The sequence below is a fragment of the Sturnira hondurensis genome, unplaced genomic scaffold (genome assembly GCF_014824575.4).
Source record: "Sturnira hondurensis isolate 20B ecotype Veracruz unplaced genomic scaffold, ASM1482457v3 Scaffold0004136, whole genome shotgun sequence".
In the NCBI taxonomy this organism is placed as follows: Eukaryota; Metazoa; Chordata; class Mammalia; order Chiroptera; family Phyllostomidae; genus Sturnira; species Sturnira hondurensis.
Genome location: NW_028076767.1, coordinates 1,172,779 through 1,196,240, shown reverse-complemented (window position 1 = coordinate 1,196,240; position 23,462 = coordinate 1,172,779). Strand labels below are relative to the sequence as shown.

The 23,462-nt window shown below is 41.2% G+C and overlaps 1 non-coding gene across 1 annotated transcript; it reads left to right on the top strand.

Moving 5' to 3' along the window:
* Positions 1-582: 582 nt before the first annotated feature.
* LOC118986004 (U6 spliceosomal RNA) lies at positions 583-689 on the top strand. The gene has a single exon (XR_005066247.1). It is a non-coding gene; the product is annotated as a U6 spliceosomal RNA (small nuclear RNA).
* The last annotated feature ends 22,773 nt before the right edge of the window (positions 690-23,462 follow it).

Genomic DNA, 23,462 nt, shown 5'->3' with positions numbered 1-23,462 from the left:
CACCTTAGTTCACGTCCATGGGTTGTACATATAAGTTCTTTGGCTTCTCTGTTTCCCATACCATTCTTAATATCCTCCTGTCTATTTTGTGCCTACCACTTATGCTTCTTATTCCCTTTCCTTTTCCCCCTTCTCCCCTTTTCCCCTGCCTGATGATATCCCTCCATGTGGTTTCTGTTTCTGTGATTCTGTTTCTGTTCTAGTTGTTTGCTTAGTTTATTTTTTTAAGTTCAGTTTTTGATAGTTGTGAGTTTGTTGTAATTTTACTGTTCATAGTTTTGATCTTCATTTTCTTACCTAAGTCCTTTTAACTTTCATATAATAAGGGCTAGGTGGTGATGATCTCCTTTAATTTGACCTTTTCTGGGAAGCACTTTATCTGCTCTCCCATTTGAAATGATAGCTTTGCTGGATAGAGCAATCTTGGATGTAGGTCCTTGCCTATTGTGACTTTGAATACTTCTTGCCAGCCCCTTCTTGCCTATAAGGTCTCTTTTGAGAAATCAGCTGACAGTCTTATGGGCACTCCTTTGTAGGCAACTGTCTCCTTTTCTCTTGCTGCTTTTAAGAGTCTCCTTATCTGTGCTCGCTTCAGCAGAACATATACTCACATTGGAAGGATACAGAGAAGATTAGCATGGCCCCTGAACAAGGATGACACACAAATTTGTGAAGCATTCCATATTTTAAAAAAAGATTCTCTTCTTATCTTTTAATCATGGGTAATATAACATAACTCTCCTGTGAGGCTGGGAGTTTCTCCCACCACTGCACCCCCCACAGGTTTTTACAGCCAGAAATGTCTTGGTGTGTGCTTCGTTGGGTCCAACCTCTCTGGGACTCCCTGAGCTTCCTGGACTTCCTCAAAGTCTATTTCCTTTTCCAGACTGGGGAAGTTTTCCAGCATTATCTTTTTAAAAATAAGTTTTCAATTTCTTTCTCTTCCTTTTCTCCTTGTAGCACCCCTATGATTCAGATGTTAGAATGTTTAAAGTTGTCCTGGAGGTTCCTAAGCCTCTCCCCATTTTTTATGAATTCTTATTTCTTCATTCTGTTCTGGCTGAGTGCTTATTTCTTCCTCTTGCTTCAAATCATTGATTTGAATCCCAGTTTCCTTCCGTTTACTGTTGGTTCCCTCTATATGTTTTTTATTTAACTTTTCATAGTCTTTACTTTTTTCTCTATTTTGCAACCATACTCAACCATTTCTCAATCATCCTGATTACCAGCATTTTGAACTCCCATAGGTTGGCCATCACTTCATCGCTTAGTTCTATTTTTGGAACTTCGATTTGTTCTCTCATTTGGGCCTTATTTTTTTGTTTCAGCATGCCTGGTATGTTGTAAGGGGTGAAGCCTTAGGTATTCACCAGGGCGGGGCAATCCATATTGCTACATTGTGGCACTGTATGTGGAAGAAGGGTCAGAGAGTGAACAATGCCACTTGCTGGGCTCTCACCCTGCTTTCAGTCACTTCCCCAATACCTACAAGGAAATTGGGCCTTTCTGGTGCTGATTCCGGGGTGGGTGGGTGGGTTTGTGTACATTCTAGGACTCTGTGGATCTCTCCAATGAAGGCTGTGAGGCTGAGAGTTTTTCCCACCACTGCAACCCCTACAGATTTTCACAGCCAGAGGTTTTGATGTTTTCTCTATTCCCCCACTGGAACCCTGGGTTGTGTGATCTATCTTGCTCCCCAGTTGTTCCTCCCAGTTTATCTACATGCAGAGTGGGACCACCAGCTGTGGCCTCACCCACCTGGTCCTCTAGCTGCTGCCTTGCCATGTGTCCTCTTCACCTAGGCTGCCTGTCTCTGCCCCTCCTACTGGTCTGGATGAATATTTCTTCTTTAATTCCTTGGTTTTGAGACTTCCGTATAGTTTGATTTTCTGGCAGATCTGGTTGTTTTTTTGTTTTTAAATTTGTTGTTGTCCTTTTTTTGGTTGTGTGAGGAGAGAAAATGCACCTATATATGCCTCCATCTTTATAATGTCCAGTTTTCAATGAAAATTTTTACAATATTTTCAGAGAAACAGAAAAGTATGGTTGATACACAGGAAAGAAAACAGCCTATAGAAACTACCCCTGAGGGGTCCAAATGCTACACTTTATAGACAAAGACTTTAAATAGGTCTTAAGTATTATATATACATATAATCTATTACTTAAATATAGAAATAAACATTTATAAATATTAATTTTAGAAATATAAAAATATAAAGAACTAGAGGAAACTAAAGAATTAAAGCATAAGAACAATGTTTTACCAGCTAGAAAATACCAATAAAGAGAAATTGGGGAAAAAAAGTAGAAATTCTGAAGTTGAAATGTTTTCATATATTTTCCTCTAAAAGCTTTACAGAATTCTGGTCAAGGTGGGGGTGTAGGTAGACATGCTTCTCCTCCTCGTGCAACCACAAAAGGAAATACAACTAAGTCTCAAAACAACATCCAGAACTGTCAGAGAATTGCACTGTCTGGAAGTTGGACAACCAGGGATTTAGAGAAGCCACATTCATTCAGATGGGTTCAAGGGGTTGAGATGGGTGAAGCGGTAAGGAGATGTAGTGTGGTGTGAAGAGGTGGTGGTGGCAGCGGAATAAGCATGTGTGCTCCCACGTTCATGAGTGGTGGGTAAAAATTGGGAGGGATACCTTGGGAGAGAGCATTCCCAGCCCCAAGACAGACTGCATAGCCAAGGGTCTCAGCACCAGGAAGATAAATCCCCAAAAATTATGGCTGTAAAATCCAGTGAGAGTTAGGGTTGTGGGAAAAAATGCCAGATTTCCAGGAAACTCTGCTTAAAGGGCCTGCATGGTCTAAGAACATAAACAAACCCACCCACTCTGGGATTCAACACCAGGGCAACAGCTGGAAGGGTGCCAGTCACATATGGGGAGTGGGCGAAGTGACCAGGAATGGAGTGAGTGCTGGGAAAACCTCCAGAAGCCAGGCAGCAGCACAGTCTCTTTTCCAAGCCTTCCCCCCACACAGAGCCACAAAGCAGTGAAGCAGGTTGCCCCACACTGGTGATTACGTAAGGTTACCTAGTACACAGAAACAATCACAGGGAGGCTGCCAAATTGAAGAGACAAAGAAATATGGCCCAAATGAAATAACAGAACAAATGCCTGAAAAGGAAGTAAATGAAACCTGATAGCCAACCCATCAGAGGCAGAGTTCAGAACACTGGTGATCAGGATACTGAAAGAATACATTGAGAACAGAAACAACATAAATGAAGAAAAGAAGTTTACACTAAATGAAGTAAAGAAAAATCTACAGGGAACCAACAGTGAAGGGAAGGAAGCTGGGATTCTAATCAATGATCTGGAACATAAGGAATAAGCATTCAGGCAGAACAGAAATAAGAAACAAGGATTCAAAAAGAATGAGGATAATATAAGAGGACTCTGGGACTTCTCCAAATGTGGCAACATCTGAATGATGGGGATGCCAGAAGGAGAAGAGGAAGAATAGGAAATTGAAAACTTATTTGAAAAAATAAAGAAAACTCCACTAATTTGGCAAAGGAAATAGAGATACAAGTCCAAGAAGCACAGAGAGTCCCAAACAAGATGGACCCAAAGAGGACCACACAAGGACACATCATAATTAAAATGCCAAAAGTTAAACATAAAGAGAATCTTAAATCAGCAAGAGTAAAAGAAAGAGTTCCTTACAGAGGAGTTGCCATAAAGTTATCAGCTGATTTCTCAAAAGAAACTGCAGGCAAGAAGGGACTGGCAAGAAGTATTCAAAGTGATGAAAAGCAAGAATGTACAACCAAGATTACTCCATCTAGCAGAACTATCATTTAGAATGGAAGGACAGATAAAATGCTCCTCATACAAGGTAAAGCTAAAGGAGTTCATCATGACCAAGCCATTATTACATGAAATGTTAGAGGGACTTATTTAAGAAAAAGATAAAAACTATGAACATTTAAATGGCAACAAATTCACAACTATCAACAACTGGATCTAAAAAAAAAACTCCAAAAAAACCAAACTAAGCAAACAAGCAGAACAGGACCAGAATGATCGATATGGAGAGCATTTGGAGGGTTATCAGCTGGGAATGGGAAGGGGGAGAATGAGGGGATAGGGTTCAGGGATTAAGAAGCATAATTGGTAGGTACAAAGTAGAGAATCTTAAGAATAGTATAGAAAATGTGGGAGGGAGGTGGGGAGCATGGGAGAGGTGGGCTGGGATGGGAGTGGGGGACGGAAAACTGCACTTGAACAATAATTAAATTAAAAAAATTTTAAAAAGGAATAGTATAAGAAATGTAGAAGCCAAAGAACTTATGTGCACGACCCATAACTTATGTGAACATATGGACAAGACTTAAGGGGAAGGATTGCTGGAGGGAAGGGTATACCGGGTGGAGAGGGGCAAAGGAGAATAAGTGGGACAACTGTAATAGCATAACCAATAAAATATACTTAAAAGCAACAAAAAAGTTTATACATCTTGTCTTCTGTACTAGGTTATGTAGATTCCTCTAAGATGTAGTAGTTATTGCTTGCATTATATTTTTTCTCTCAATATGTCCAGTGTAATATATGTTCTTTCTGCTTAGCACTTAACATACATAATTTGTGAATATATATTTATTGTGTGCCTGTAGTACCTTTTTATAAAGTACGTGTTGAGTAAATAAATTACAAACAAATCAATGAATGAAAGGAACTATCATTTGATGAGCATCTGCTACATATTACATGCTGTGCATGATTTATTTATATTACCTAAATTAGTCTTCACAACCACTGTAGGATGGGTATTATTATCCCTATAATTCAGTCATTAAATGTCTTACTTTGGAGGTGGGAGAGAACATTAGTAAAATTGATTTAGTTAGCATACTATAAACATTCAAATGACCTCTAGGCCAGGAAATTCTGGACCTCCTTGGTTACTCCTACTGAACATGACTGGCTGAGTGATTTTCTTCTGTTTCTAAATGAGCATTCACATAACTCCAAAAGTTTGAGTCTTGACATAAGATTCACAGTAATAGACTCCACATGGGGCCTATGGGGGAACAACTCCACTTGGCACCCTGGTAACCTTACACACACCACCTAAGTCATTCAGGCAAAGGCCCGAAACACAGTTAATGTGAGTCTTGGCAGAATGACTTGTTATTCTCCCAGAACTCTGGGAACAGAGGCCTTTGATGAGCTAGTTCAAGGCCGTCACCCTTGAGTTTCTCCTTGCCTTGGGGTACTCCTGAGGTGTGAAGCTTTTTGCCTTCGCCCTTTGGAATATAGCTGCAGAGCACAAAACCACCTAGCTGCAGTCTAGAATTAGCTCTGCAGCAATGGGATGTCCCACAGCTTGTGTTGCAGTATTCTGATCCTTATTGTTTGGAGGTCATCTTTTTTGTTATGTGGGACAAACATAACAGGGAGCTGGAATTTTGGCTACTCTTTTGCTGTCGACGTAAATAATAAACTGTCTAAATCCAAAAGGCCTGGTGTCTCTCTATTAGTTTAATCTGTCAGCCAGCCTTGGCCTTAGTCTTCCTTGCTGCTGTGTGCTTTCTTTCTTTTCTTTTTTATTGTTTATGCTGTTACAGTTGTCCAAACTTTCCCCCCTCTCCCTGCTATGGGCTTCACAGAACCCCGATTCCAGGGTGGGAATCCTCCTGTCCCAAACCTGTGGGGTGCATCTCCTTCGCCTGGCTCTGCCTCCCCTCATCCAGATCTTGATTATTTTTCCTAGATACCTTTTAATTTTCAAGATTTTGTTGTCGGGTGCGAGTCACTTTTTTAAAAGATATTGGAAAAGTCAAATAGAAAAAAAAATGTACTGTCCTGGCTGGTGGGGCTCAGTGGATTGAGTGCAGGCATTTGAACCAAAGGGTCACTGGTTCAATTCCCAGTCAGGGCACATGCCTGGGTTGTGGGCCAAACTCCCAGTAGGAGGCATGTGAGAGGCAACCACACATTGATGTTTCTCTCCCTCTCTTTCTCCCTCCCTTCTCCTCTCTAAAGATGAATAAAATTTTACAAAAAATATCCTGATGATGGAGAGGGGAAAATCCATTGAAAAGTATATACTTGGAGTGGCAGGTTGCTTTTTTCCTTCATGATTGGCCTTGAAAAAAATTCTACATACTGGGTCCAGCACAAATAATGCACCTTAAAAAATTTTTTTTAACTGTTCAAGTACAGTTTTCTGTCTTTACTCCCATCCCAACCCACCCCCTCATTCCTCCCCATCTCCCTCCCATTTCCACACATCCCTAGTTTTTGTCCATGTGTCCTTTATAGTTGTTCCTGTAAACCCTTCCCCTCTTCCCCGGAAATTCCCTCACCTCTCCCCTCTGGTCACTGTCTGCCTGTTCTCTAATAATGCACCTTTTTAATTACAAAATCTGTGTTTACAAAATCATAATCATGTAATTCTGAAACATAACAATATCATACTCAAGCAAACCATATGATATTTTAGGTGAAATGGGGGGAAATGGAGATAATTGTATTGTACCACAATAAAAAATAAATAAAATTTAGAGAATCAAAACAAAAAAGAACTATAAATTATTACGCCCATATTATTACCCTACGAACTACACTCAAGCAGGCCTTACTTCTGTCAGACCCTGTACATAAAAATTATATATAATAATATATGTAATAAATTATGTATAAACTCTAATTATATATTATAAAGTGATAATTTATTATATACTAATATAATTTAGTATACATAATAAATATTATCTATTTATAAAATAGATACTAAAATTCAAACTCTAGCATTGGGATTCTGGAAGAGCTCATTCCTGTCAACTCCCACACAACTTTTGGCTTCTTATTATGCAGAAAATTTCCTTTTTCTTTTCTTCTTTAAATTTCATTAAAAAACCCACTCTAATAAATTGCCATTGCAGGATCCTTTGAGAGCGAGTGGAAGGGTGCATATGTGTTCACATATATGTCTTTTCTTATCTAGCAGAGGTAGGGGAGGGGGCAAGTCCTACTGCATGGGAGAAAATTGTGACATAGAGGTGTTAGATCCATTGTAATGACTCATAATCAGTTAGTGTTGCAGGAACAGCAGCATTTCTGATGTGCTATTCTGCACCTGTGTATCCTAATCAGAGGCTTCTGAGGACACTGTGTGGGGACTAGTTTTCCTTTGGGTTAGTTACTAGGGAGCTCTGGACATTTTTATTTTGAAGACATCTCAACTACCTGAAAGTCACTTGAAAAGTTTACTAATTGATATTCAAGTCAGAGGTGTTGAGTGACTTTTAAAAACCAAAAATAAAAATGAAAACACACCTTTAAGAAATATAAGGTAGCAGATAAACTGAATTTACCTGTTTATTGTAGAAGATTTTGAAGCTTCAAACAGACTGAGAAAATTAAAATTATCCAGAATTATCTAGAGTCCCATCACCCAGAAATAGCACAGTTGGTATTTTTGTGTATGTCTTCCAGATACACGTTTTGATGGAATGACCCTGTAATGGTGTATGGAGTATTGTTTTGGAACCAGCTCGTCCTCCCACTAAATACCCATGAACACCTTTCCTTACACATTCTCTACACTTTCTCAATGGCTATGCAGTATTCCATTGCGTGGATGACAAAATGTTTGTTTAAATGGCTCTAGATTGTTGTTATCAGTTTATTTTTTAAGTATGGAACCCCTGCCACCAATATTCCTATGGATAAAGCTTTTTGAACATTCATGATTATTTTCTTGGGATAAATTTCTAGAAATAAAATTTTTAGAACAAACCTTATATGCATTTCTAATAAGGATTTTTCTAACATAGACTAAATTGGTTTTTATAATTAGTTGTTCTACCAAAAAAATACAGCAGTGAGTTCACATGTGGCTCTTTCTTATATTCATCCATAGTAAAAAGCTGAGGCTCATTTCCATATTGTCATGCTGCAAGAGGTGATTCCATTGAGGAAAGAAAGCAATATAGTACATCTATGCATTTTTCTGGTTGCCCATCTTTTGAAAAGTTCTGTCTGCCCCATTGGACTGTAAGTTCCATAAAAAGAAGGATTTCTTAAAGTGATTTGTTTATTGCTGTGTTTCCAGTGTCTGGATCTAGCACAGAGTAGGTCCTCAATAAATAAATGTTGCATGGATAAATTAATGACTCTGGGATTTTTTTAGGTGCTGTAGCTAATGCAATATACATTGAGGTCATTAATGAGTGCTTGACTTTCATGGTGTTAAGTAGTGGTCCATTGGTGAGGTATTGGTAAGGGAGGAAATGGGAGTTAATTTTATTGTATTGGTTGGTAAGGAAAACTTTAATTATTTCATATGTCAGTTTAGGTCCTCCAGGATGGAACGCTGGGATAGAGTTAGAAATGCAAAAGGCTTATTGTGAAACAAACCTATTCCATAAAATGACTGTCAAATGCAAAGAGAAAAGGGAGTAAGAGTAGGTAGTGAGTCTTCAGAAGCAGTGTATGTGTGAAACCCATGAAAGGAGAGGGAGAAAGAAAAAGGGTTGGTTGAGAAGAACCACAGAATATGGTGCAGTGTGATAAAGTACTAGGCAGCCCCAAAGGGAGCTTCAGTACAAAGATGACTCATAGAAGAGTTCCACATGAGCCAAAAATGAGTCAGTCATTGGCTGGAGGCTGCCCAGAAGGCTCATGGGCTCAGCTCCAACAATCAGTGGGTCCTGAAGGTATTTCAGCTAGAGGCTGTCAGCTAACTGTACACATAACTTCTGACCAGCAGGTTCTTCTTGAAGGGAGAGCCAAGAGGCGCACTTCTGTGGTTAAGGTTACCGTTGTCCTCTCCTTGAGCCATGCAGATCCACTTCTCCATACACTTTTGAAGAGCAGCTTCACCAGGGTTTGTTACAGGGTAGTACCTCTAAGCTTGCTCCTTAGTAGGCAATTTCACTGCTAAGTATTGCATATGGATAGTACTGTATATGATGTGACCAATGGGTCCCGTGGTCATAGGCCCACTACTCTACTTCCTTTACTGTGAAGTAGTTTGGATGCTATATTGTGTGTGATTTCATAGCTTCAAATTAGTCACTCTAAGTCCCCAGGTCATGATGCTGGAGGAAAGGTGGAGGCAGGAAAGATAACCACTTACTTAAAATAAGTGTTTCTAAGAGAATGAATCACTCACTGGTCCTTCCAGGACATGAAGGGTCCAAAGAAGTCAACTTGCCATCAAGTGACCAGTTGGGACCCTTGCCAAATAGTGCCATGTCATGGTTCAAAATTGGTCTCTATTATTGGCAGGTTAGACCTTTAAAAGTGACAGTACCAAGACTGACCTTGGTAAGAACATCCATGCTGAAGGGCCCTGGTGCAGCCTCTACCTCTGACAGGGTGACTACTCAAATGTTCATGTCTCAGTCCTCAGATGATTGGTGGCGAAGGCGGGCTAGTGTCAGCTGGCTGAGTCACTGTATTCTTTGAATATTTATTGCCTCTTCTGTGGTGGATGCTTTCTGTTGGGTGTTAATACATCATACAAACATCTTTACACTGGTGCTGATTCCCACATATCTGTCCGCTTGCCTCAACTTCAGAACTCTTTGCTCCAAACTTCCAGAATTTTCCGTCTAGTCCCTTGACCAGCTTATCAGGCTATTCATTACTACCCGTGATTCTATATATTTTCTCACCATGGACCATTTCTCCTTCCACACAAAGTGAATGATCTGGTGAGCAAGTTGAAAGCTCTAGACATTGTAAAGATTTTCCCTGTCTTTCGAGGTCAACTCTGAATGGGAATGTAATATAGCCTCCTGATTTCAGCGTTCTTCCACATTCAGAGATAACACATTTGTACACTAAACTCAGGTTTTCTCCTCTGGCTCCAGCTGGTCATGTGGGGCCATCGATATGCACATGAGGTAGAAGCTAAAGAAGGAGCATTTGTACCACCATGGAAGATAAACGGGAGTGTAGACGACTTTGTCATGCAGTTTGCACATGTTCTCCGGTCCTGCTTGATCTTGATCCTAGGTGTACCTTTTCTGTCTTATGAGGAGCTTCTGCTGGGCAGCTATGTACCACTGCCTGGTGTCTACTATTTCAGGGACCCCTTATCACCATTGCTATTAATGAGCCATTCTCTGTGACTGCCTTTTCTACAGTTAGCCCTTACCTACAGAAGAGGACAACCACTGAATTTCTCAGTGATGTTGGGGCCCTTCTCACTACTACATTTCTGATAGCTTTTGTGGATGGTGTGTCCTCCAGGTTCTCCTGTAGAACTGAATCCTCTGGTTGGTCTTCTGGACCCCCGTGATACATGCATCCCAGCCTGTCTGATTCCCTGAGCCTTTTAATTACTTTGTCTTCCTGCCATAGCAAGTCATGCATTTCAAATTCACATAGCATGGGCTATTGCTTTCTCCGGATTTTCAGAGTCACCCTACCATTGAGTTTGCCCCATTATTTTGGGTCCTTCTTTGCAAAGTGTAAAATCTTGTGCTCTGAGTGAGTGACCCTAAGTCAGTAAGCTCTTGCTTGTACAGGAGTTGATCAGGCACACTCAAAATGCAATCCCATGGCTTCTGCTAGTACATCCTGGTGAATCCTTGCAGCTCCTTTAGGGTCTACTCTCCCCTTTCCTGATCATTTCCAGCACACGCCCAGTTGTGTTATTCTGGGATTTCATCCTAGTGATTGATCTGGAGCTCAGTGAGAAGAGGAAGTCAGCTTCTGAGGGGTGGCTGGTTGTCTTGCAAGGGGAGAGGTTTCTGCAGTATTTTTCTGCACAGGTCAAGTCCCAACTTACTATAGCGCCTCATGAAGGAAATGCTAACTCTTTTTTAAAAGACTTTATTTATTTTTAGAGAGATGGGAAGGGAGGGAGAAAGAGAGAGAGAAACATCAATGTGTGGTTGCCTCTCACATGGCCCCTACTGCTGACCTGGACTGTAACCCAGGTATGTGCCCTGATTGGGAATCAAACCAGAGACCCTTTGGTTCACAGCCTGCTCTAAGTCCACTGAGCCACACCAGCCAGGGCTATTTTTTTTAAAAAAGATTTTATTTGATTATTTTTAGAGAGAGGGAGAGAAAAAATAACATCAGATCAGTTTCCTCTCATGCACTCCCAACTGGGAACCTGGCCTGCAACACAGGCATGAGCCCTGCCCTGGAATTGAACTGGTGAACCTTTGGTTTATAGGATGATGCCCAACCCACTGAGCTACCAGGCAGGGTGAAATACTTACCTCTTAACGGAGAGGCATAGGTAGTTTCTGAAGTCTCTGAGGGTTCAGGGTAATCTATAGAGCCGAAGTCTCTTAGGAATCCATCTCTATCCCAGGTTTCAGAGCCTGCATTTTCTAGTCAAGCATAACAAACTGGCCTTGGCCGAGTATTCAATCATCTTTGAAGTTTGGCTGCGCTGAATTTGTTCCACAGCTGTGTCTGTTCTCACTGCAGGAGATAAGTCTCTTTGTAAGTTGTCAGAGAGGTCCTTTGATTCTCATGCTTAGTTTTTAAGTGTTAACTGCCTTCAGTTTCTTATCATTCCTTCATGTCCCTTAGTAATAACCAGCCAACTCCATTGTCCTGAATGCATTGTTCACTCTCAAACGCCTGAATTAGTGCACTGGCCAGAGAAGTCTCCTCCACCAGAATCATCTCCAGAGTCACCACTGGTAAAAGTTTAATGAGTAGGCTCCTACCTTTCACCAGCGACCATCAATGCACCTGGGCAAAGGGTCATCACTTGCAGCTGGGCAGTGAGTAACATAGTCCTGAAAGTCCACTCTGCTATTTGTATCAACCTCACTCAGCAACAACGGACTGAGCTTGGATCCTCTGAGAAGAATATGTCAAGCCCAAATTGGCAACACAGATTTATGGGAGTGACCCTGTGAAATAAGAAAGGGAGAGGGGTAGGAATGGGTAGGTAAGGAGTGGGAAAAGGATGATGAATTAAGCAGGAAGAGTCAAAGCTCATTCAGCCCAGTGGAGCGCTCTGGCGTAAAGGATGCTGGTAGAGCAGTCCCATGTTGTGCAGGTGACCAGCACCTTGCACACCTGCCGTGCTCAGTTGTTGGCTTGGGCTACCTAAAGGAGTGTGGCACATCCTCAGATTGGTGCAGCTGGAGGATGTCAGCTAACTGTATGCCTTATGCTGATTGGCAAGCTCTTTCTCAAAGAGCTTTCTCGAAGGCAGATTCAGCTGGCACGCATCAATGGCTGCCATACCACGTCAGTTTTTTGTGTATACACCCAGATATGGTAGGTTGATAATGGCTCTCTCAAAGATACATTAACCTCCTAAGCCCTGGAATGTATGCGATACTTGTTTTGTAAAAAGAGTCTCTGTAGATATGATTAGGTTAAGGATCTTGAGGTAATATTATTTGGGAGGGCCCTACATATACCATCACAACTGTCCCTATCAGAAACAGGCAGAGAGAGCACACACACACACACACACACACACACGCCACTGTGAAGACAGAAGCAGAGATCAGAATAATGTGTCAAAAAAATGCCAGCAACTACCAAAGCTGGAAGAGATGAGGAACGGATTCTCCCCAGAATCACCAGAGGGAGTCCAGCCCTACTGACACCTTGGCTTCAGACTTTTGCTCTCCAGAATGGTGAAAGAATGTACTTCTGTTGTTTTAAGCCACAAATTTGTGGTTGTTTCTTATAGCAGCTGTGTGATGATACTATTATACCAGGTTTATATCTTATTTTATACAACTTTGATTGAGATGTAATTCATATACCATAAAATTCACCCTGTAAATGTATAATTAAGTGGAGTCACAAAGATCTACAAACTTTACCACTACCTACTTCCAGAACATTTTCATAGCCCCCACAGCCATTATCAGCAACCCCCCATTTCTCCTTACCCCAGTCCCCATCAACCATGAATCTACTTTATGTCACTATAGATTAACCTGTTCTGAATCTTTCATGCAAAAGGAATCACACAAATGTGGCCTTTTGACATTCTTCTTTCACTCAACACAATGTTTTCAAGGTTCATTCATGTTTTAGCATCAATCAGCACTTTGTTCTTTAAAAAAATATATATTTTTACTTATTTTTGGAGAGAAGGGAAGAGAGGGAAAAGAGATGAAAAGAAACACCAAGGACTTCCGGCCAAGATGGAGGCATAGGTGGAAATACTGTGCCTCCTCGCACAACCAAATTTAAGGGCAACAAAGATTTAGTAACAAAAACACAACCAGAACAGACAGAAAATTGAACTGTATGGAAGTCCGACAATGAACCATTTATCCAGACTGGTAAGAGGGGCAGAGTAGGCGGCCAGGGGAGAGGGGTTGGGTCAGGAAAAAGTGGCAGCTGGTAGACCCAGGTGTGGGGAGGAAATGAGCAGACCCAGTGAGGCATGGTGCCTGGCTGACCACGGACCCACATTCGTGTACAGATAAACCAGGTGAAAACGGGCAGTGAGACAAACAGCACAACCCAGGGCCCCAGCTATGGGAAATAAAGCCTAAAAGTATCGGTTGAAAACACTTGTGGGGGTTGAGGTGCTGGGAGAGACTCCCAGCCTCACAGGAGAGTTTGTTGGAGAGACCCACAGGGTCCTAGAACATGCACAAGCCCACCCACCTGGGAACCAGCACCAGAAGGGCCCAATTTGCTTGTGGGAAGCGGCAGAGGGACCTAAATCCGAGGGAGAGTGGAGCAAGCGCCATTGTTCTCTCTCTGACCCCGCCTCCACAAACAGGGTTACAACCCAGCCACTAGGTTGCCCCGCCCTGATGAACACCTAAGGCCCTGCCCCTCATACAGGCACAAGCAGATCAACAAATTATGGCTCAGACAAAAGAACAAATCAAAGCCCCAGGGCCAATACTTTTAAGCGACCAAGAGATAGCTAACCTAGCAGATGCACAGTTCAAAATACTGGTGATCAGGATGCTCACTGAGCTGGTTGATTTTGGTTGCAAATTAGATGAAAAAATGAAGGCTATACTAAGTGAAATGAAGGCAAGTGCACTGGGAACCAATAGTGATGGGAGGGAAACTGGGACTCAAATCAGTGGAGTGAACCAGAAGGAAGAAAGAAACAACCAAACAGAAAAGAATGAAGAAACAAGAATTCAAAAAATGAGGAGAGGCTTAGGAACCTCCAGGATATCTTGAAATGTTCCAACATCCAAATTATAGGGGTACTAGAAGGGGAAGAGGAAGAGCAACAAGTGGAAAAGTTATTTGAACAAATAATAAAGAACTTCCCCAATCTGGGAAAGGAAATAGACTTCCAGCAAGTCCAGGAAGCTCAGAGAGTCCCAAAGAAGGTGGACCCAAGAAGGAACACACCAAGGCACATTATAATTACATTAGCCAAGATTAAAATGAAGGAGAGAATTCTAGAAGAAGCAAGAGATAAGGGGACAGTCACCTGCAAAGGAGTTCCCATCAGACTGTCAGCTGATTTCTCAAAAGAAACCTTGCAGGCAAGAAGGGGATGGAAAGAAGTATTCCAAGTCATGAAAGGCAAGGACTTACATCCAAGATTGCTCTATTCTGCAAAACTTTAATTCAGAATGGAAGGACAGATAAAGTGCTTCTCAGATAAGGTCAAGTTCAAGGAGTTCATCATAAGCCTTTATTATATGAAAAGATAAAGAAACTTATCTAAGAAAAAGAAGATAAAAAGTATGAACAGTGAAAGAACAGCCAACTCACAGTTATTAATAACCACATCTAAAACAAAAGCAAATTAAGCGAACAGCTAGATCAGGAGCGGAGCCACAGAAATGGAGATCACATGGAGGGTTAGCAACAGGGGAGTGGGAGGAGGAGGGAGGGAGAGAATGTACAGAGAATAAGTAGCATAGGCATTGGGGAGAAAATAGATAGGGGAGGGCAAGAGTAGTGTGGGAAATGTAGAAGCTAAAGAATTTACGACACATGGACATGAACTAAAGCGGGGGGATGTGGGTGGGAGGGGGTGTGCAAGGTGGAAGGGAATGAAGGGGGGAATGGGACAACTGCAATGGTATAATCAATAAAATATATTTAAAAAATTGATGTGGCAGAAAAATAGGGATTGGTTGCCCCTGGAGCAGGCCACAAATGGGGACCAACTGCCACCCATATGTACCCCAACCAGGAATCGAACTGGCAACCTTTTTCTGAACAGGATGATGTGCAACCAACTGAGCCACACCATCAGGGCAGCACTTCAGTCCTTTTTATGGCCAAATAACATTCATTGTTTGGATATTCTACTTTTTGTTCATTCATTCATCAGTGGTGGACATTTCAGTATAATTTCTTGAAATCAAATGTCTATAGGTGGAATTTTTCTATTAGAACCTTAGGTTACCCAGATGTCAGTTTGAATCACTCTTCCTCTTAATATTTTGAATAAATTCCAAATCCAAGTATTCTCAATATTTCTGCAGATCCTTAAGTACGGGGAATAAGGAAGGCTTAAATTTTCAGTTACCTCTGCCTCCTATGCCTTGCATTGGCTGAATTCTTGTTCTTTGTTCTGAATATTAGGGCTGATTCTTTATCTCTGTATTGATATGACACCAAACTTGGAACTCAACTCCTTTCTTTTTCCTCCATTTCATTTCCAACTTTTCTTGCAAGTGAAAATAAAAGAACTCAAGTCAGCAAAGATTTTTGCATTTTGAGCAGTGGTTTTCAAACTTTTTGGACCCAGAACCTCTTTATATTCTTAAAATTATGAAGGATCTCAAAGGGATTTTGTTTATATAGGTTATATCTATTGAGATTAATTGCATTAGAAAGTAAAAACAAGAAATGTATAAAGACTTATTAACTTAATTAAAAATAACAATAATAATCCTACTAGATGCTAATAAATAATGTATCTTTAATAAAACACAACTATATTTTACAGAACAAAAACAGTGAGAAGAGTGGCATTGTTGTACAATTTTTCAAATCTTTTTAGTGTTTAATAGAAGACAGTTGGATTTTTGTATCTCCTCCTGCATTCAATCTGTTGCTTGTCATTGAATTATGAAGAAAATTTGGCCTCACAGAGATGTAAGTTGGAGCAAAAGAGGAGTATTTTAAAAGCCTTGGCAGGTCGTTGTGGATATTTGTCTTTGAAATAACCTCAGAAACTTGACAAGTGGTGGTTTCTTAAAGGATAGTTGCAATGTGGGCTCTAAAACCACGCCAGTGTCCTTTTCATACTTTGTTACATTAAAACCCATTGGTCTGTTTTGCCCATTGAATGGATCTTTTACCCATGCATGATCTTGTTACATTGTGCGTTGGTCATTTGGGAAATAGCATGTCACTGAGTTATGTAGATCTTCCAAATGTTTCATTATACATTATCAAAAAATCACATTTGTTTTTATTGCTACCAATTTCATCAGAAAAATCTTTAAGTATTGGTAACCTGTTAGATTCACAGTATTGAATACAGATTTTTAAATCCCAATTTTCACTTGAAAGCTTGCATTTTATCCTTGGCAAAAATATTGTCCGTTGTTTTCCTTGAAGCTAAAGGCTCACTTTATTTTCAATAAAATGTCTGCCAAAGATCCCAATCTGAATAAGCATGCTTTGCCTGCCAGCTGTTCTTTCAAATAAAATGGTATTACACGGAAAAGCAGCTAGTCCAGTTTGTAAATCAATGCACAATCGTTCTGCCTGGAGACAACCATTTCACATTAGTATACAATAGTTCTTTATGTGTGCTTCCTGTTTCATCTCACAGAATACTCAACAGACATGTGCTCAACTATCCATTTTTAATAAAATTAATAATTTTTACTGATTCTTAAGTGAAAGAGCATTCTTAAGTGAAACCTATTTTTTTTAGTTAGTTATTTTGGTAAAGAATATACTGAGCCCTAGCATAGTTTGGGGCCACTGTCTCGATATGAATCTAGGTGCCAGCTGTTCCATTCACCACTGTTTTGTGTTATCAATAAAAATGTTAACACAGTGGGCAAAAAGCTCAGTGTCATAGTAATATTATGAAATTGATTTTTTATCTCATAGATCCCATGAAAGGGTCCTCAAGGTCCCCAGAGGCCCATGGGTCAAGGTCTGAGAACTACTGCCTTAGAGTATTTTCTTTTCCCCCAGTGCAACACTCCTCGGAGCTTTAAGCCCTCACCTCACCAGCCAGGGAGCCCGGGTAGAGCAGGCAGGGGCTGCAGACTTCAGCATTTCCTTTCGCCCTTGGGCCTGACACAAAGAAGCTTTGATGTGCTTAATCTACCAACTATCTATTTATCATCTGCCTTGTTTGCTATTTATATCATTTAGTTCCCATGATTTCTATTATAAAGTATAGCAGTAAATATTTTATAGTTGGTATGAAATAAATTGATGAGATAAAGATAATCTTTCAGCTTGACAAATGAAACTCTTCACCCTTGGGCCTACATGATCCAAGGATAAAAGTCACTTATAAAAGCAAAACAAAGGCAGAAATCAATTCTGGTAGCTCATACTGGCAAAATCTATATTTGTATACCCAAAATAATTATCATCATACCAGAATCTAATAAGATGGCATTCTCCACATGAATTCTGTGTCTGTGAATTGCTGTTCAAAATGGGTAACATTTAGTATTGATGAGTAACTTCACAGGACTCAGAAGTTCCTTTTTTTAAAGCATATGTTTCAAGTTAGGCCAGTTTCAGCTTTAAGCATCGAGATCAAAAAGCTGTTATGTGGGTGGGGAGTTATACTATAACAATTCTTATTATGGTTCTGAGGATTTAAAAAAAGGGAAATTTCAGTGTTTTCAAGTGACATAAAAGGACTTGCTTTATTCCGGTAGTAACCAGTGAGACAAAAACAGAGACCCACAGAAAATACTACTTTAAGGGAACAAAGATGTGATATACAGATGTCTTGAGAGAAATTGGGAGGTTTGATCAAATGCCAGAGAGGGTTTCTTCTAGAGAAAGTGCTCTGATCCTAGGAGTTAAAAATCTTGCCGCGGACTGATCTGAAACAGAGAACCCCAAAATGGCAGTGCAGTTCATTCATTCACACGGTAATTTTTTTAAAAAAATTGAGGGTCTGCTGTATTCCAGGCACAGTATACTTGATCTGAAGGGTTTAAAGGAACCTGTATAAAGAACACATGGACAAAGCCAAAGGAGGTAAGATCGAGGGTGGGAGGCGAGATAGGTGGGGTGAGGGAAGGGGGGAAATGAAGACAACTGTATTTGAAAACCAATAAAAAATAAATTAAAAAATTATGAATATCTGTCAAATCGGTGTGTTGGCACTTGCCAAATACTTAACAACTGTTCAGCGATATAATGATACCACCCAGGGGCATGGGCACAGGGTCCAAGGTTGGAGGCGTGTGTACAGTTCTCCACTCCTCACATTTACCTTCACTCGGACTCACCTGCAATTGCTCTTCTTCTTAGTCTTTCCCCCTCTCTTGCCCATCTCCTACCTTCCCACTTCTCTCCTTTATTCCGCAAATACTGACTGGTCGTTGCCTGTGTGCCAGACTGTCTGCTAGGCACTAAGAATGCAGGCATGAACTAGGCAAACAGGTCCATTTGGCTCTTGCAGTCTAGCTGAGGAGACAAATAATTGCCTAACTAATCACAACTCTGGTGAGTCTTACAAAAGGAAAGTAAAAAGGCCACGAAGGTGGGGACTTAGATTCTGCCTTGTGTACAAGTCCAGAGTCACCAGAGGGGTGACTAATTGTGCAAGCCCAAAAACAAGGGGCCAGAGGAAACCACATTAGGGTGAACAACTATTGAGGTTTGCCTGGGATGGAGGGGCTTCCTGGGACATGGGACTCTGCCCTAAAGCCGGGGAAGTCCTCAGTGAATGTGGATGAGCTGATCATGCTAAGCAACACCCATTCCAGGACATTTTTTCCTCTAGGAAAAGGCCATCGGCTCCTTTGGAATTGGTGAGCCTCAAACAGACACCTGGTAGTGATACAGAATTTCTCTTCCTTGCCACCTAAACGGGGAGGAATCCAAAGGGATGGGTTGTAAAATGAATGAACTTTGTCACAGCAGACCTGAGAGCAGGTCTCTGCCACCGTGAAACATTGTTCTGTGAGACACTGGGGGTTTTCAGTGGCCTCAAGCTCAGTAAGACTTCTTCAATTACAGGCAGTGGTATGATTAAGTGACTTTGCTATGGTTACAGAGCTAGTTGAGAGAATAGCTGATGCAGGTCTGGTTTCCATGGAAACAGACTCTGCAATGAAGATCCTGTTGCCGAGGATTTATTAGAGCTAGCTCTTTGGATCGAGGGATGCAGGGCTGGGCGAAGGGCTGGAACCGTGATACAGCCGTATCACTGGCAGGACTTCGCCAGGAAACTAAAGAGGGGGTGAACCCGCAGAGATGTGTGGACCGAGGAGAGAGGTCTGGGTCCACCGGCCATTCTGTCTAGCCCGACTCTGGGAGGACGCATAACGTTTTGGCTGAGGGCCCTTCCTTTCACTCAGCTGAGGCGATGAGAGTTCTGAAGGGGGATGGGGGGGCACACAGTCTAGAATATCAGGTCCTTGGGTGTCAGTTCAATGTTTCCATGACACCATGTGTCACCACTTATCAAGCACTGCCTGTAGACCTCTTTAGGCTTTTGATTTAGCATGTAATTAGATAAATTTTCTGCCTCCAGCAAGATGCTGATCAGTGATGTAAAATCATAAAGTTGTTAATAATGAATGAATCTGTAGGCGCAAATGGGGCGTAATTACTGTGTAGTGCTTTCGCTGAAAAATCCCCTGATTATTTCAGGTGGAAGCTGACATTTTAAATATAAACTGTGATGTGCCTATGAGCAAAGAATCAGACATTTTATAATGCCAGCATTTGCCAAGACACAGTATGAGATGACATTTCCCTGCTGCTTGGGAAGTGTTCTGGGGTCTTTTAAGAAATTTCCACACAAAGTTAATAGGGAGTTGAGAAAATGTGTCTAAAAACTTGATTTTAAAAGATTAACATCAGTCAATCCTTTTTTGAGTAATAAATGTCTGTGAAGTCAAGGTTTCAGACTTCGATTTATTCAGCTTGGGTTTTTCTTGAATAGCAATATAACATCATGTAACAAAACAAACAAAAATCTATCTTGTTGTATAGAAGTAGTATAGAGTTGAGATTTTTATACACAAAAGAACCACATTTTTTGCCTCTACCTACGCTAGGGTGAAATGGCAGGAATAGCTTCCTTCACACAAGGCTGCACCTTAGCATCGCTTGGGGACATAAAAATGTTCAGGCCCCACCCTGTGCATTAGAAATTAGGGTCTGAGTGTGGCTCCTATAGTTGGTACTTTATCCAAACTATCCCAGTAATGGTTCCTCGGCAGCTAGCCAGGCACTAGTCTAGAGTCCTGACCGACCAACTTTTGGGAACTGCTGGCAGAGACAGCTTCAGCAGCAGGCCCTGTTTTGTTGTGGGTGACCTTTTTTCACTAGGGTAAAGTATGTAACGTATAATGTAGCATTTGAACCAATGCTAGACGTGCGGCTTAGAAACCTTAACTACATTTGCACTGTCGAAGAGCCATCAGCACCATTCATCTCCAGAACGTGTTCATCCTCCCCCAGGGAAAACCGCCCTCGTTAACCGGGACCTCCCCCTTCTCTCCTACCCCCAGCCCCTGGCAACTGCAGTTCTGCCTTTTGTCTCTGTGAGTGTGACTGGTCTAGGTACTTCATGTAATTGGAAGCATACAGTGTTTGTCCTTTCATGGCTGGCTCATTTCACGTTGCATGATGCCTTCAGGGTTCACCCATGTTGTAGCACAGAGCCAGAGTTTCCTTCCCTTTTTTTTAATTTAAATTTTTTATTTAATTCTTGTTCAAATATCTTTTTAAGCCTAAATAATACTCCATTGTATGTATGTACCACCTTGTAGCTGGGCACTTGGGGTTGCTTCCACCCTTTGGGTTTGTAAAGAATGCTGCTGGGGAACGAGTGTGTGCATATCTGTTTGGAGTCTCTGCCTTTCATTCTTTTGGTTATAGACCCAGAAGTGGAATTGCTTGATCATTCAGTGATTCCATTTTTAATATTTTGAGGAGTGACCATAGCAATTTCCACAGCAGTTGCATTATTTTACATTCACATCATCACTGGGCAAAGTTTCAAGCTTTTCCACATTCTCACGAACACTTGTTATTTTCTAGGCTTTACGAAAAAAGAATAGCCATATAAATGATGTGAGGTGGTATCTCATTGTGGCTTTGATTTGCATTTCCTTGATGATTCGTGATGGAGAGGATCTTTTCATGTGCTTATTAGCCATTTGTACTGTCTCCTTTGGAGGAATGTCTATTTAAGCCCTTTGTCTATTTTCATCAGCTTTATTGAAGTATGATGTTTTGACTTATGTATACATTATGAAATCAATCAATCTAATTAACATACCCGTCACTTCAGGAAGCGTTAGCTATTTTTTCTGTGTAGTGAGAACACTTGAGAGTAATCTCTTCACAAATTTTAATTCTATAACACATTATTGTTAACTGCTGTCGTGAGGCTGTACATTAGACTCCCAGAACCCATTCATCTTCTGACTAAAACTTTGTGCCCTCTGACCAACTTCTCTCCATCGTTCTCGCCCCACAGCCCCTGGCGACCACCATTCTACTTTCTGTCACTTTGAGTTTGATTTTTCTAGGTTTCACATGTAAGCAAGATCCTGCAGTATTTGTCTCCCTGTCTGGCTTGTCTGACTTAGCACCATGTCCTTTGGGTTCATTCCTGTGTAGCAAACATCAGAGCTCTTCCTTCTGTTTGGTCGAGTCGCTGCTGCAGAGGTTCACTAAATTTCTTTAAGAGAGGATAATCCGAATTCTTTGTTCATTAGTTTCCTTTGGTGGTGTCATGTTTACCTGATTTTTTAATGATCCTTGGTTCCTACCTATGCATTGAGTAAGCAGCCCCATCTTTGAGACCTTATAGGTTTGCTTTGGCAGAAACATCCCTCACTGTTCATTCTGAGGTTCTGGGCTGTTAAGCTGGTATCATTCATGGCCAAATGGGACTTTGCCATGGGCTCTATTTTGGGGCAAGGCCACTGCCCATGTTCTGAGGTATCGCTGGCTGGGAACAGTTGGATGGGGCTGCTGGCTTGGTTCCCTGTCCAAGCACAGCTATAGGCTCTGCAGTGGCCTGGATTCCCAGGTCATATTTACCGATTAGTTGGAGGAGGGGTGTTGGACCTTCAGCAGTAGGCAGGGTTATGAATTAGCTTCCCTCTCCTGGATGGTGCAGAAGAACACGCTTCAAGGCCGTGTTTCTTGTTAGGGGTCTTGAATAAGGTAGAAATGTTCACCAAGTTCCCTAGCCAGATAGGGCCATTGTCTTGTCTTTGCCTCCAGTAGGGATTTCCACGTGGATGCAGCTGCAAGTAGAAACTCAATCTTCAAAGGCCCGCCCCATGCTCTTTGCTTTAAGCCCTGCTCCCTTCTCTGTCACAGCCTCATTCCGGGACTCAAGCTCCACAAATTCCCCTTGATATTCCTGTGAAACCAAACCCAAATGGGCCTTCCAGGAAGTGACCCACCATGCAGAGGGAGCTAGGTGACCACTTGGGGGTCTCTTTTTTCCCACTGGGGAAACGATAGGCCTGGGAGGCCCTCTTGGTGTGGTGCTGTGCCAGCTCAGTTGAGGGGCAATGTGGTCAGAGTGGAGCCCCCCATCTTACGTTTCTTTTTTTTCTGTCCAGAATCAATTGTTTTATTTTTTTCTCATCAACATAATGAAATAATGTTGAATGAAATGAAAATATTCGAAGAACTGCTACAAATACAAAATCTGAAGTAAACTCAACTCCAGAGCAGCTATTCAAAAACAAATGTTGACAACCATATCACTATTACCCATTTAAATTAAGTTTCTGTAGTATTTGACATTATTTGAAACAATATATTCTTTACACATTGCAAAAAAAAATGACACATCTTCACAAATGTCTAGGAAACTAGGAAATTAGGAAGGAAAAGAGTTACCCAGTGCAGTCTTTTCACTTTTAAATGCTGGAGAGTTTTTCTAGGAATGTTTTGTTCCTTTCTTTCCTTGAAGCTTAGTTTTATCTTTTCTTCTCATTATTAATAAGGCCTGGCCCCTCGTTAACATGCAGCCAGAGCCTAATGAGCCTTGCAGACTCCTGCCATCTTACGTTTCTTATATGGCCCTTCTCAGTCTGTGGTCCAGCGGGTACTTAATCCTCACCCCTGGGATTTTCACAGTGGTGTCTTGTCTGCAGATAGTTGTTAGTTGGTTTTCTTGTAAAGAAGACCGAAGTCATGAATGACCTATGTCACCGTCTTTATGACTGCCTTTTTTGTTTAATTTATTGCATTCTTTAGCTCCAGAATTTCTATTTGGTACTTTTAAAACTGATTTCTGTCTCTGTTGAACTTCTTTTTTTGTTCAAGTGTAGTTTCCTGATTCCATTGCATTGTCTATCTGTGTTTTCTTGTAGCTCACTGAGCTTCCTTAAAAGAATTATTTGGAATTAC